Below are 16,408 nucleotides of genomic sequence, written 5' to 3' on the forward strand. Positions count from 1 at the left end.
CGTTCTTGCATGTAGGTATCTTAATTATTCCAGCACCGTTTGTTGAACAAATGCACCTTTCTCCGCTGAATTGTTTTTTTAACTTTGTTGAAAATCAGTTGTTCTTATTATATATGTGTGTCTATTGCAGACTGTGTTCTCTCATTGACCTAGTTGTTTGTCTTTGTAGCTTTGTGTGCATTCTCCGTCTTGATTTTTTTTCAGAGTCGTCTTGGCTATTCTAGATTCCTTAAGTTTGGAATTAGTTTGTCAATTTCTACAAAAAGAAAGACCTGCTGAGATTTTTATTGGAATTGAATTAAATTTATCTTTCAGTTTGAGAAGCTGTGAAGAGTTTTCCAGTGGTTGTTACAATGAAAGTCTAGTCTTAGGGATGGATTAGGAAGAAGACAGTGTGAGTTGTTACAGTGTGGAGAGACTGGGATGGAGTTGTCCCCTACAATGGGCTGATGAAGGAGCTGAGGAATGAATGACCATAGATGAGCACATACTTGGTCAGGAAAACCCCTTCAGAGAAGCCCAAGAGAAATGGCTGGGTGATTGGTTCGGGGAATAGCTCAGGTAATAATTTCAGGCTGAAGTTAGAGGGAACCGGGTACACTGGTTTTGGAAGGAAGTGGGCAATGGAGAGCTCAGGGTCAGCATAGTATGGCAGGGAGGGAGGAACACATGGACAGAAGAGATTCTAGAACCTCTTGTGTGCTTGGAAAGCTTGTGATGCAGGGAATAAAGGAGTAGCATCATACAGTATGTTTGCTGCAATGACTGAATCTAACAGAACAATGAAGGTCACTTGTGCACTTGAACTGGTGGTTAGTCTAGAACAGCAGTTCTCAGGGGTGATTTTGTCCTGTAAGAGGACATTTGCCAGTGTATAGTGACATTTTTTATTGTCACAACTACTGGGAGAGTGGCATTTCTTTTATCATCTAGTGGGATGCTGCTAAACATTCTACACTGTTCAGGAGAACAGTCCCCCAACAAAATCTTATCTCCCCAAAATATCAGTAGTGTTCAAGTTGCGGAGCCCTGGTCAGGCGTTAGTCTGTGGAAATCTTCAGACATGTTTCCAGGGCATATCTAAAAAAAAGCTTTACCAAATAAAGGTAGTTTAACAAAAGCATGCCTTGACTACAAATAAATGGAAGAAATATTGAACATCGGAGTTAATTTGCTTAAGAAGAAAACATTTGTATGAACATTGATCATAGATGATTATCATATGGGATACTTTTGATTGCAGGTAAAAAAATAACCCAACCCAAAGTGCCTGAAAAATAAAGGTACTTTACCAGCTCAAATAACTAATCGTCCAGGCTTTTGCCAGGGGTGGGTCCAGAGGTTCAGTTTTGACACAAGACCCAATTTCTCTTCCCTTGAGGCTTCATTCGTAGCTCATACATGGCTGACCGCGGGCAATTTTCAGGGTTACTTTTTTCTTATTCATTCTCACCAGGAGAAGATTTTTCTCCTCCTGTCATTATGAGTTTTTCTGTGAGTGGGCCATTTTAAATTATATGTCCCCCTTGAATATGATAATATTAAAACAATTCTTTCACTAGGTTGGACTAGTGCTTTCTAGTATGGTAGCCACTAGCCACATGTCACTATTGAGATCTTGAAATGTAGCTAGTCCAAAATGAGCTAATGAAAAAATAATGAGAAATGGCTAATTAGTAATTTGTGTGTGAGCTATATGTTGAAATGGTAATATTTGGGTATATACTGAGTTAGAATGTAAATACATGATTAAAAATACTTTCACCTATTTCTTTTAAATCTTTTTAATGTGACTGCTAGAAAATTAAAATTATAGAAGTGGCTCTAAATTGTGGTTCCTGTCAAGAGAACTGGCTTAGACTATTCAGGAGTCCCTGGGAATCCAGTCGACCCAAACTACATGGCTAATAGACATATGGGAGAGAGATGGAATGGATATTGGGCAAGCATTTAAATATGAATACTGTGATGACTGGCATAAGCAAAAGAAGGAATATTTGTTTATTTGCTCCTATTTCACTGAGGGTGAATGTGTAGAAATACTGCCCTAGAACCACTAATAAAAGCTAATAATTGTTAATTATAAATTATAGTTTTGTTAATTATAAAATTAATATGGTACTCCTAGTAAATAGTGAAACAACACAGAAATACACTAAGAGGATGTAAATAATTCCCCTCCCTTCTAATTCCTGCCTCCACCTACAACCCTAGGTAGGTGTTCTTAGTCTGGTCTATATTCCTCCATTCTTCCATTCCTCCCTTCATGTCCACACGAGTGCATTCAGCTCCATTGTTCTGTTGCTACTGTTGCTGCCATTTTAAGATGGGATTCTAGCACTTACTCTTCACTTTGCTTTTCTTACCTTACCCATCTCCTCCAAGCTGGCATCTGAAGATCTATCCTGTTTGTTTGTTTTTTCAATAATTACATATTATAGGTGCATCACATTTCATGTAACCTCTTCTCCCTCAGTGTGCATCCATGCTCTTTCCTGCCCCCCCCATCTTCCTCTGTCACTCAACAAACAGTGCTGCAATAAACACCTTTGTACCTGTGTCCTTACGTACTGGTCCTTTTTTTTTTTCTTCTATAGGATAGATTCCCAGAAGTGGAATTGCTTGGTCAAACGGTATGTGTATTTTTTATTTTAACAGATAAAGCTAAATTATTTTCATCGAAGGAATAGCAAATCATATTTGCACGTAAGAGTGCCCATTTCCTACATTGTCATCCGCATTACATGTCGCTGCTCCTTTTGATGCTTGCCAATCTAATTATCACTGATCATTTACATTTTCTTCACTACTGTGGATGTTAAGAGTATTTTCATTTGTTTATTATCCATGCGGATTTCTCCTTTATTCACTGCATATTCATTTCCACTGTCCATTTTTCTGCTTGGTCGTCTTTTTCTTTCACATATTCTGGGAGCTTCAGTGTTTTAAAAATGTTAATCGTTTTTTATATGTGTGCAAATAGATCTTTACAGTTCTTGTCTCTGTGTGTGATGTCTTTTGCCAAATGAAAATTATTAATTATTAATTAATCAAATATGTCTTTTTCTTTATTGCTTCTGAGATAATCTGTTTTGCTCAGGGTGGTGCATCCAACTCAAGGTCATATAAATACTCTTTTACATATTCTCCCCAAGTTTTAAAACATTCAGGTCTTTACTGCAATTTTAAGTTTTGTACATGATATGAAGCAGGATTGTCTTTATTAATTTCTGGTTATTACGAGAACCTTTATCATGGGATTGTAATGTTATTCCTGTCACATATAAAGATGCCATATGTATTTGGATCTATTTCTGGACTCTGTATTTTGATCCCTGTCTATTTCTGGGCCAACACTATTCTGTTTCGAATGCAGTGGCTTTCTAGTGAGTTCTAATGTCTGGTAAGTTCTTCACTGGTCTTGCACTTTTCATTGTTGGTTTTAGCCATCTATTCATATTCTGGTTACAGTAAATTTAAGACTAAAGTTGGGGGGTTTATCTCAAATGTTTTGAATATAAAAGGTAATTTAATAATATATGATAAATACAATTTAAAAATTAATAATTCTCAGTTTAGGGATCTCTTTGCTTACTGTTACTAATTGGAAAATATTTACTGATAAACTGAGGCCTTGTTTCCTCTCTGAATTTTGATTCTTCATCTGTGATTTCACTTAGTCTCTCTGATAATTGTACACTTACCACAAGATGGAGAAATGGGGGCTGTAGGCATGATATGTTGAAATCTATCCAGAAGTTAGTAAAGCTACAATGAGTAATGCTTTCAGGGCCTGTAACCTTATAACTCTTTATACTTCTGTTTATGTGCTGAACTACAGAGTACACTCATACCTAGATTGGTGGATGGGTATATCACTACTGTAAACAGAGAACTGTAGACATATGCATATCAAACCATGTATTTTGTGATTTTTTATCATTTGATTCTTCTAAAACTTTAAGTAGTCTTGACATAAGAAATCATCACACTTGAAATGTTGGGTAATGTCTAATGTTTTAAATGTTTTTGATAATTCTTAACTTTATGTTATTGTGATATTAACAGTCATGTTCACTGATATTCTCAATTGCCTTTTGGAAACTTTGCTTATAAGATTAAAACACTAAATACCCTTGGTTTTTCTAATGGTATTTGAAAATATTGTAGCTAAACACTAAAACTGCCTGTGATTAAACATAATGGTAATGTTTTATAGGTGGATACATAGACAAATAAACAGGAGGTCGTATTTTACTTTTGAAAGTAAAGGGACATCCCCATTAGGCTCCACACGTGTTTACTTGGTTAATTAGAAAAAAAAAGTTCTATAGTCAAAAATGAAATGGTAAGATAGTTAATGTATTGTGATGATTATTGAATGAAATACTTGGAAAAAATACAATTACATTTTTAAAAAATGAAATTCCTTGAATTTTTAATGGTATTCTAATTCATATAAATGAATTGGTATGGCAAAATTTGGCATACGTGTGATTATTAAAGACAGTAATTTAGAAAAGAGAGGGGGAATTTATTTAAATTATTCACATCGAGACCAAAATAAAGGACTTAGTTTAAATTTAAACCATCTGTGTGAACTTAGACTCTTTATTACATCATAACCAAATATAACTTTCCCCCTCTGTTCTAAAGAAGGTAACGAACAGTTCGCTCCTGGCTTCCATCCAGCTCACATATCCACCACCAGCCTATACACTCTTCACGCAGTGGATTAGTGGCCACTAATACGACTTTTGACTAAAAAGGTCAGCAAGACTCCTCCAGGAATATAACTAGATGCAATGCTTGGGGTCAGGAAAATTGTGTTCATTTCAGATTGGGTTTGTTTGTTTGTTTTTGTTTTGTGCTAAAGATCAAGGATACTCTTAATAGTGTGTGGAGGTTGAGTTGTTACAGTCAGATGAACCAAATTGAAGGAACTTTTTCTGCGAACGCATAGTGGAAATTTAAGTGACAGAGGAAATAGTAATTAGAAACTGTCGAAAAAGTTTAGCTTACCAAAAACCGAGGGCAGATCTTATTCTGTCATAGGTGACAAATGATAGAAACTCTGCTAAATAAAAGGCATATCATGTTTCTGGTATTTTCCAATAAGCCATATTTTAATCTGAATTCAGATTCTGTTTCCTGTACTCAAGTTTTAATCAGGATCAACATTGAAAGTTGATAAACATAAACATAAAAGATACAGTTACATCTTAAATATAATCATGTATTCAAATTAGTAGTTTAAAAATAAAATTGTTTTTAAATATATGTAGGCTATTGCAGGAACTGAAAATAACAGTAAAAAACAATAAGGGTATCGTAAGACTAATAATAAAGGAATTTTTTAACAAATAATGTCAAACATTTAAGACTTTGATTTGCTCCACAGCTACTTGATCCTAGAGACTCTGGAAGATTTGTTTAAAACAAAATAAAGGGACATCTAGGGGGCTTAGTCAGTTAAATGTCCAACTCTTGATTTCGGTTCAGGTCATGATCTCATGGTTCATGAGTTTGAGCCCCGTGTTAGGCTCTGTGCTGACCGTGTGGAGCCTGCTTGGGTTTCTTTCTCTCTCTCTCTCTCTCTGCCCCTCCCCCACTCTTGCACACATGAGTATGCGTACCCCAGGCCCTCCTACCCCCGAATAGATAAGCTTTAAAAACATAGGATAGAGAACGTCTCTGTTTTTGTCAAACAAATAAACCTAACCATCTCTGGTCAGAGGTTGGAGTGACTATAGGCGTCCACAGGCAGTCATAAACAGTTTTTTTGTTCTTGAAGCCAGAAAAACTGCACTTGCTACAGTGTACCATCATGTTCACAACACCTCTCCAAGCAGAGAGCTCGAAGTCCTGCACAGAGAAGATACAGGTGCTAGAAGAGACTGGAGGAATGCGGTATGGGGAGATCCCCAAATCTGCCACATGGAATAGAAATCACCGTTGTGTTGATGTAAATGAATCAACTAAGGTTATATTGAGTCTCTGTCCTTTACGTAAAGATACTAAGGAAGTGATGATATTACTGTGCTGACTCAAACACAGTGATGGACCTCCCCAAACATTCCTGGTATGAGGTTCAAAGCATTTTTCCTGAAGGCTCTGGACATCATTCCTGGCCCTAATGAGATGAGGTAAACTGGAATCCACCTTAATTAATAGGGATTCTTAATCTGGATCAAACTGAAGTAAAACAAGCTTATGAGATATTACACTTTTATAAAATGAAAAAATCTGAACTACCAATTAAAACTGGATCAAGGTGAATATTTTGTGCAGATGTTCCATTTAAGGTTTGTAATGGTATCAACCAGGTAAAATATAACTTCGCTTAGCCCTGTAGTAATTTAATACTATTCTCTTGTTCTCTTATTTGTTACCCTCCTTGAATATCACTTTCATATATTGGGCATCATCTGAAATTGTCTCAAAGTAGCATATCAGCAGCGTCTCATCTCTGTTTTCTTGAACCTACCACTAGAATATGGTAAGCCTTCTACACATAGGAGGTGGAACAAAAGCAGGTCCACTGTAAGTGTGGGACTTCCACAGTGCTTCTCTTTTACACAGGTCTGTTGGTAGTAAAGTGTAGTATCATCAGAGAAGATTTATTTCTTTTGGAGTGAGATCCCATCCTGTCTCTGGGCTGATGGCAGAAATGATAAATTAGCCGTAATTGTGACATAAACACTTGACTTCTCTGCTCTCAGGGTGTGTGGCCACTAAAATCTGTGTTGAGACTGCTCCATTCACTCAGGTAAAGCCACTGGGTCAGTAGTCAATGACCCTCATTCTCTGTGCCTTAAAGAGGAATAGCTGCTTCTTTGGGGAAATTCCTCTTGTCACTGGGGACATGTATTGCTGGCTACCTTGAACTCCCAGGTTAAGTTATGGCAAAGAACAGCGTTTTTAAGTTATACATTAAATTTGATCCCTGGTTATTTTTTATACATCTAAATGTTGAGATATCAGTCTCCTTGATTTTATGTTGTCATTTCTGCTACCATTCAAATTCTAACAAATGAAGTAACTATTTGAAACAAAAAAGTAAGAAAAAATAGATGAAGGAGAAGAAGGAGAAGAAGAATCATTGGTACCCTCTTCTATTACTGGATTTTTCAAAGGCCAGCTTACTATCTCTCAGAAACGGGTAGGACTATTGAAATGTGTGAATAGAAAAACTTCAAAAGTGAACCTGTCAAAGCAGTAGAATGTAAAGATATTTTGAATATAATTGCAGTTGAAAAGATTATATATAATTGCAGTTATATTCAGTAGTAGAAGAAAATATCAAAGCATTTCTCCTTATTGCCATACTGAGGTGTGAAATATTTTGTAAGAATGCATAGAATATTCACAGGAAGGAGCACACCTCTGCATTCTCCAATTTAGGATGGCACATGTCCCCCAACCTTTAATTTATCTGACCAGGTCTCCACCAGATCTGTTAAGTCCCCTTCATTTTCATCTTCTTAGACATCCAGCCATGGAGCATAAGATCACATTTGTAGGGACACTGTGACTGAACAAATATTTTCCTTTACATGGTGCTTTCAGAAGAATCTTTTTATCTTCTAGAGGGCTAGGCTCCTTGGATGTCTGAACAATGAAGAATCTTAGCAAGCTGTTTCTATACCGGAACCCTTGGAGCTTAACACACTTTGAACTAGATTGCTCCCCATTGCAGGGCCACAATAAAAAGTGGGGTTTTTCATAGTCCTTGCATTGATGTTTGCAAAGGCAGATGGCTTTGTAAAATGAGCCCCAAAGCAGTATAACTGATTAAAAGAAATGCCAGGTAGTTGAAGGCTTTCGTACCCAACATGAGCCTGGCAGAAAGAATTGTTCTCTTGGGGTACGTTAATATTGGGCAATCTGACTCCCATCTTTAGGGGTCAGCCAATGACAATTGAGACAGGTGTTGGCAGCCGGAGCCTGAAAAATGAAGGCTGAAAAAAATGTCGCTAGCCAGCCATTGGGAGACCTGCCTCAAAAAGAAATGAAGCGGACCAGTGATAAAGTGCTTTGAGGGTTGGAGGTACATTGTGAGGTTGTAGTTCACATGCTTCGAGTTATTCTCTCATTCTTGGCTTGTTAGTCCTGTATCCTAAATCTGCATGCTCCTGAAACCCTGAAGGTTCCATTGCATCGTGTCTCAAGGCTCCTGTCATCCTGCTTCTCTGTAAATGACACTGTTGAGGATCTCGGAGCTCCTGCTTTTTTTTGTTGCCCATAAAGAAACCATTCTGCTTGTGTCTGTCACCCTGAGCACTGACCTCAACCTAAGAGTGCAGTCGTATATTTCAGGTTGTTTGGTGGAAGTCTGATGGAATCTGGCCTTGTAGGTAGAGGCATTCAGAGATGTAACAAATTGTTCTCTAGCTTCATAACCCGCCATCCGATTATTGGGAAATGGGGTCCAGAGCAGAAGCAAGCGCTAAGATGAGCTTTAAAAACCTGTCATAAAAGAGGTAGCTGGCCCTGAGCTCAGTTGTTTTTCCATCTTCAGAAAACATTTTAGTCCTGCAATGTATGTTCTATGATAGAGGCTTGAAAACCAGACCAGCCCCCCATTCCATTTTCTCCCTGTTGCCATCTCCTCTCGTTAACTAATCAGACTTAGTGCTGATGGGCTGACAGGGCAGTGATGGAACTGGGTTCCACTGAAACTGAATTTCTGACGGGTTTGTGCTTTTAAGCTCTCTGAACTTCTGTGGTCCTTGTAAAGAGGGAAATAATTCAAACCTGGACACATTTCCAAGATTTGTTTTTAATGCAATAAACTGATAGGTGTATTCCTATTGTCAATTTTTTGAGTAATAATGCATAATTTATAGTATCTGAGTAGGTTACAGCCAATTGATTTTTGTAGAAAATAATTTAATACTTACATCAATCACACAGGTGGCCATTGTAAAACTAGAAAGTGCAGCCTGGGGAAAATGCATTCAAAATTACCCATTATCACTTAAAGAAAATATATTTGAAAAAGCAGAGAATATAGCCTTCAGTTGTGTCTTTTGATGCATTAAATAATTTTTCGTTTAGGTATTTACAATGTTACAGTCTCCTAGCATTTAAGAAGTGGAGTAGCATTTTATTTATTGTGGAAAGTCTTAGATCACAGAGCATTTATCATTTTTCCTCATTATTTCCATCATAGAAAGATAGAGAAGTATAAAGAATAAAGGTTTTCATCCATAATCTTACCATGTAAAAATAGTTCCTTAAGCATTTTGGTACATTTCTCTTTAGGCTCTTTTTAAACTCCTCATTACTTGATGAGTATTGATTCTTGGTACACATTCTCTTTCCAGTTGAGAAGTACTTTCCCGAGCTGACCAGTCATATATGAGCTGAGTCCCCTGCTCACACTATTTTCTGTCCTCCGAACAGAAACAGCAATGAGGGTGAAGTGCTGGACTGTTTCTAATGGTCACATATAGCTGTTCAGAGGACTGAGGCATTTCTTTATTTTCAGCCATTCATTATATAAAATTCTAAAAGCTAATATTTTTTTCTACAGCTGTTGGCAATATTTGTTTAGGTTCAAGGAAGCTTTTTTTACTTTTTTATGTGCAGAAAATCTCTTCTAACAACACATTTTAATAGGTTCCAGCAGTCAACAAAGAGATGATATATCCATTTAGGGAATAGAACAGATTTTCTTTGTTTTGCTCTAACACTTGGGGCTTTATAAGATTTCCTCAGAAACTAGCCTTTGGTAGCCAAGTTGTGGTTTGTGCAGTGATTGACTGATCAGGGAGGGTCTCCCAGAGTTGCTTGGGAGAGACCATTAGTGTAACTCTGTACCCGCTGACCCGCTGGAATGCAGGCTCCCTGGGGCCAGGGGATTTGTCTCCCTGCTGTATGCTCTGTGTCTAGAACCATGCCTGACACGGAACAGTTGTTCTACAAATATTTGTAGAATAATCTTCGGTGTGTTTTAAAATCCCACCTTTCCCCTATTGCTTCACAAAAGCTCTCATTGGCTAACGTATAAAGTTATTCCAACTTTTAATGAGAATGTAATGTGTTCCACATATGATGGTAAATGTTGGGTTCTCAACCTAATAATTCATGTCTAGTGCAATTTTTACTTCATTTTTTGCATTTAAGTCTTTTATGAAAACAGATAAAAGTGATGGATTTGTTGCTGATTGATGTTTTAATGTTTTTAAGTCCTGTATATGAAGAGCTATGATATAAATATTCTTTAATGTTTATTTATTTTGAGAGAGAGAGAGAGAGAGAGCACGCACACAGGGAAAGGGCAAAGAGACTCCAAGCAGCCTCCATGAGGGTTTGATCTCATGTGAGATCAGGACCTGAGCAGAAACCAAGAGTCGGACACTCAACTACTGAGCCACCAAAATAAATTTAGTATTATTCTGATTTCTAATTTATCTGGTTTGGTTCTTTTGTCAAGGAGAACTTTAAGCATAGGTAATGTGCATTTCCATTTACCAATCTGTATTGAGTGCCAGAAATAGAGGACCATTCAGAGTATGCTTCCTTTTGGTCTGTCTTGATTTCCCTACATTGCAGCTTTACTGGGGGGGGGGGGGGAAACAGGTAACACAGGTGAATAAAATAGATCTTAGTTAATGTGAGAAAAGTTAGCTATTCACAGTTATTATTCCCATGCTTTTGAATACATTTATCTGATAGTTAATATTTTGATAGAGGAAAAAATGAAAGAGATAGGAGAACAAAAGTAACCCATCAACCTGTGGCCACATACCACCATCATTTCATGTGGGCTCTGTGTGTGTGTGTGCGTGTGTGTGTTTCTGAGAGAGAGACAGACAGACAGACAGGGGTAGAGAGAGAGGGAGACACAGAATCTGAAACAGGCTCCAGGCTTCAGGCTCCGAGCTGCTGGCACAGAGCCTGATGTGGGGCTCAAACTCACGGACTGTGAAATCATGACCTGAGCTGAAGTCAGATGCTCGACTGAGTGAGTTACCCAGGTGTCTCTAGGTGAGCTATTTTTGTAGTAAATGTGTAAAGGCACATGTGAGAATAATAAAGACCAAATGCCTGATAGTGGTTACCTCTTGGGGGAGAGAGAGGAACCAAGATCATGGAGGGCTGTGGGGGCTTCAACAGTGTTTATTTTTGACATATCAATTTGATAGTTTGACATACATATCAACACACAGGTGGGTGTTCACTTTGCTATTTCGTTAGGTTTTTTATTAAACACAGTAAATGATGCACATAGAAGTGAGCTTTTCTCCACTTCACTTTTATTTATTAAAAGATTTAGCTTTATTTCCCAACTTTTTCAGCCTCTTGGCATTTCCATGGTCTTCCAGCCAGATCCTGTGGCACAAAGGCCAGGAGAAAGAGAGAAAGGAGAGGTGTTATGGGAAGTAGAGAAACCAGTTTAAGAGCTACTGACGACCTGTATACACTTAGATATTTGAACTTGCTGAATCAGGAGAAGTGAGTGATCATCATGCCTTTTATGCATAATCATTTACTCTTGATTTCTCTTTGACTGAACAACTTCTTTTTATGCATAAGCTCTGGCAGATACCTATTGGCATAGTTCTGTCACATGCAGACTTTGAAACAGAAGTCTCCAACTCGACAGTGTCTGTCTGACTTGTCAATGTCTTGGTCACAGTGGTAGAACATCCTTGTTAGGGTGGCGGGTCCTGTGGCTTTCCCCTCATCCTCACTCCGGCTGTTGGTGAATATTCCAGAACCACCCCTCCAACATGCTTGGCAGGAACCTCAGCTACATACTTGATGGTTATAGACGATAATGGGCCTTGAGAAGTCGCTTGAGGCATGACACTTGAAAGAAAGGGAGCTTTGCGCCAGATCCACCGAGGTGGGTGCGTGTGATCCAGTCACCCATGTCTTCTTGTGCTAGTGTGGCCGTAACAAAGTGCCACAAACAAACTCAGTGGCTTAAACATCAGAAATGTCTTGTTTTGTAGAACTCTGAGATGAAGAGGACAGCAGGGCTGGTTCTTCATGATGTCTGTGGGGGAGGAGCCGTTTGATGACTTTCTCCTGGATTCTAGTGGTTTCCTGGCACTCTTGGGCAGCCTCTGGCTTGTAGATGCTCCACTTTGATCTCTGCGTCCATTGTCCCATGACATTCCCCCATGTGCATGACTCTGTGTCCACGTCTTGCCCTTTCATAGGGATATATTCCTTGGATGAGGGGCCCACCCTAATGACCTCATCTTAACTTTATCATCTGCAGAGACCCTATTTCCACATAAGTCCTCTGCTCTCATCCCCCCTGCTCAAATTCCACCTGCCAGTAGATGTTGACCAGCTCGAGCTAGTTGTAGTCTGTGCAATGCCCCCTTCACTGAACTACTCTGAATGGAAAACCACAGGGATAAGACAAGTTACTTTTTACAGAGAGAGCTACTGAAAGATGCGCCTGCTGGAGAATAAAGTCCAAAAGAAACGGGTTGGTCCTCGCTCTCTCTTTTTCTTTCTGTCCATGCTCTTCTGCACACCTCATTAGAGCAAAGAGTAATCTATCCAAATCCAATCAATTGCACTTTAGGTGATGGCAAATGAATACTATTTCTGCTACATTACCTGTGATGTGGTCCTCTGTGGATAAACCTGGAAATCTCCCACTATTTTTAACATTGTTTTTCTGAGCATTGTGGTCTGGTGTCTTAACTTTAAAGATGCACCCTTAGAGCACGACCCCAGATATTGTTAAGAGAAGCTGGGGAAGTGGATCTGGCCAGGGCTGGAGGCCATGGCAGCTTTCTCCCTCCCATGTCAAGGTGCTTGGGGGGAGATGCAGAGGGACTCTCAGAGTAAGTGTGCTCTTCCCTTCTAGAAGACTGCCGTTCTTGGCAGTGATGTCTGGTGAGCAGTGCTGGACCTTCAGGTGCTTCAAGGCTTCCCATGAGACAAGGCTCATGCCCAGAACTGGAATGATCAGACACAGAGACGTCCATCTGTGCATGCAGTATCTATGATTCTGTTTTGTTTAACTGATAAAACTGATTTTTCATCATGGTTGCAATGTGCTCAATTACAAGACTTTGCCTACCAGCCTTTTCCCTTCACACGTAGGTAGAGTTATGATACTACATTTTGGCCAATGAGATCTAAGCAAAAGTTGCTCAAGGGAGAGGCAGTTTGTGGGGATCCTTTTTCTTGTGCTTCCTCCTTCCTGTGAGGAATGTATTTGTGTTGGCCAGAGCTCCTGCAACCATCTTTGTCCATGAGGTGACCATGAGGATAGACTACTAAGGATGGTTTAACTGAAAGGTAGAAGTGGCTTGAGTCTGTTGATGTGATACCACCACACCAAGACTGGTTTCCTTGCTTGTGAACCTTTTTTACATATGAAAGCAGTATGCTATTTTAAGCTACATTTTTGGGTGACCACTTATATGCAGCTACAGCTCCACTAATTGTAAGTGATGCAGAGATCTCCACAAGAACCCCAGTCACTGCCGTAGTAGAATGTGCGGTATATCAGAAAGAAAAGATGGGTCCAAGTAAAATGAAGAGAATTTCTTCCCAAGACCTAAATAAGAATTAGTGTCTGTGCCCTCATGGCATTTTTTCCCTAAGGCATCTTTTATGTAAGAAAGAAGAGAAGACTCTGAAATGGTGTCCTTTTTAACTGCTCCCTTATTTATCAGAACTCTGTTTCCTAAGAGCATAGACCTGTTGGTCATTCCCATTTTCTGCCAGCCAACATTTATATTGAGCAGTACCCCCATCTTGGCAGTACTATACTGTTTTGAGTGTTTCATTACTTTTTTACTGTTGTTTTAGAAAGTTGAATAGAAAACAGAAAAGAGCATGCTGATACCAGGGTTGAGAAGTATAGCTCTCATAAATTTAATACAGCTGATACAGGAGGGGAGTTATTTGACTTTCCAGAAAGGAATTGCTTTCATAGGTGGGTTCACTGTGTTTTTAGCGTCTGATTCTCTGACAGAATGTAGTGAATTGGGAGGAAGCCATGATGGGTGAGGCTGGTCTGGGACTTCACAGAGTCCACCTGTGAGGAGGGACAGTAGGCATTGACAGAGCTGCTATGGCAGATAGAAGGTTAAACACCTGGTGTTGTGGGCGAAGACCCACTCTACGCTGCTGCATAGGATAAAGCAAGGTTTTTCCAAAGCTTTCTTTATCCATTTTGAGTTCCTCATGTTTCTCTGCATCTCTAGGTTCACAACTGGCCCCTATACATGAAGATTTTTATTCAGGTCTGGGTTTAGGGGAAACAGCTTCTTAGAACTTATCTCTAGCAAGAGTATTACATGACAATGAGAAAGAATGAAATCTGGCCATTTGTAGCAAAGTGGATGGACCTTGAGGGTGTCATGCTAAGCGAAATAAGTCAGGCAGAGAAGGACAGACACCATATGTTTGCACTCATAGGTCTAGCAGGAGAACAGGAGAACCCTAATGGAGGACCATGAGGAGGGGAAGAGGGAAAAGAGCGTTGGGGAGAGAGAGGGAAGTAAAACCTGAGAGACTATTGAATACTGAAAATGAACTGAGGGTTGAAGGGGAAGCGGGGGAGTGGCAAAGAGGTGGTGGTGATGGAGGAGGGCACTTGTGGGGAAGAGCACTGGGTGTTATATGGAAACCAATTTGACACTAAACTATTTTTAAAAATAAATAAAAAAGAAAAAAGGACAAGGTCATTCACTAAATGTCTCCTTCAAAGTCACAATGATGTAAGACTCTAAAAATTGTCTATGGCTTGAGGAACTTAGGAGACAATTAATGCTGTCCATTTGTGCTTAAAGTATACAAAATGTCACATTTTCTCATGGAATAAGAGCGTTTAAAGGTTTTCTTTTCACCTCATTTCCCTCTTATCAACTGCATGTTTACCTTTCTAGCACGAATCAGGATACTAATTCTTTATAGTAAGAGAGGCATTTCTGCCCTGGTTTTAGATAAATGTGTTCTCTCCTTGATTGATTGGTTGGTTGATTGAAAGACTGGAGAGTGGTAAGGTTGGTAAAGGAGTCTAGCTAATACTGATTCACACTTTTCTTAACGCATTCCTGATGAAGTTACTGTAGTTATCATTTGAACATAAAAAAAGCTTGAACATGACATGATGTTGATTTTCACTTATTAATTTCTAGTTGTTATTCTGCAGCAATCTAGACACCTTAAAAATTATTTTTTTTTTTAAATTTTAATGTTTGTTTATTTTTGAAAGAGACAACAGGCAACCTGGGGAGAGTCCAAGAGAGAGGGAGACACAGAATCTGAAGCAGATTCCAGGCGCTGAACTGTCAGCACAGAGCCTGATGCTAAGCTCGAACTCACAAACGGCGAGATCATGACCTGAGCTGAAGTTGGACACTTAACTGACCGAGCCACTCAGGCACCCCTAAAGATTATTTGTATTTTTATTTATCCATACCATCCCTGGCCTCCATCACCAGAAATATTCAGGTTTTATTAAAGGCAGTGTTGCTGCTAGGAGGGGATAGATATACTGAGATTCTATTTAAAAATAAAGAGGACAGCATTCAGTTTCTCAAATGCAGGACTCAGTTTCCCCTGAAATTCCCATCAGCATGGGACTCCTGACACCTGGTGACTGTGATGGATGGTATTCCCACTTTTTAAAGTACAGTTGACCCTTAAACAATGCCGGGGTTAAGGGCGCCCACCGCCAATGCAGTAACAAATCCAACTATAAATTTTTACTTCCCCGCATATTTAACTACTAACAGCCTACTGTTGACCAGAGGCCTTACACATAACACATACAGTGGATTAACATGTTATAGTATATTGTATACTATATTTTTATAATAAAGTAAGCTCAAGAAAAGAAGCTCTTAATAAGAAAATCACAGGGTAGAAAAAATACATTCTATAGAATGATACTAAATGTATAAAAAAAAATCCACATGTAAATGGAACTACAGAGTTCAAACTGGTTTTTCAAGGGTCAGCTGTACATAGAAGCAATTTGGAAGTTATGTTAGCTTCAGGAAATTATGGAAATACTATAAAAGGAGGTTAGGTCCAGCATTCTTTTCCAGGGGTTGTGATGACATGAAGCCTCTCTTCAAAAGAAAATCTCACTGGTAGGAAACATAACTGCCCCTTCTGAATTGCCGTACATAAAATTTTAACCACCGAGGGCTTTCTGATAGCTAAGTCTGTTTGTCAGACTTCAGTTTGAATTCCCTTTTTTTTTTTTTAATGTTTTATGTATTTTTGTGAGAGAGAGGGCAGAGTGAGCAGGGAAGGGCCAGAGAGGGAGGGCACAGAGGATCTGAAGCGGGCTCCGCACTGACACCGCACTGACAGCAGAGAGCCTGATGCGGGGTTCAAGCTCATGAACCATGAGGCTGTGACCTGAGCCGAAGTGGGACCCTCAACTGACTGAGCTACTGAGGTGCCC

Source organism: Suricata suricatta, chromosome 6, assembly GCF_006229205.1.
Source record: "Suricata suricatta isolate VVHF042 chromosome 6, meerkat_22Aug2017_6uvM2_HiC, whole genome shotgun sequence".
Lineage (NCBI taxonomy): Eukaryota > Metazoa > Chordata > Mammalia > Carnivora > Herpestidae > Suricata > Suricata suricatta.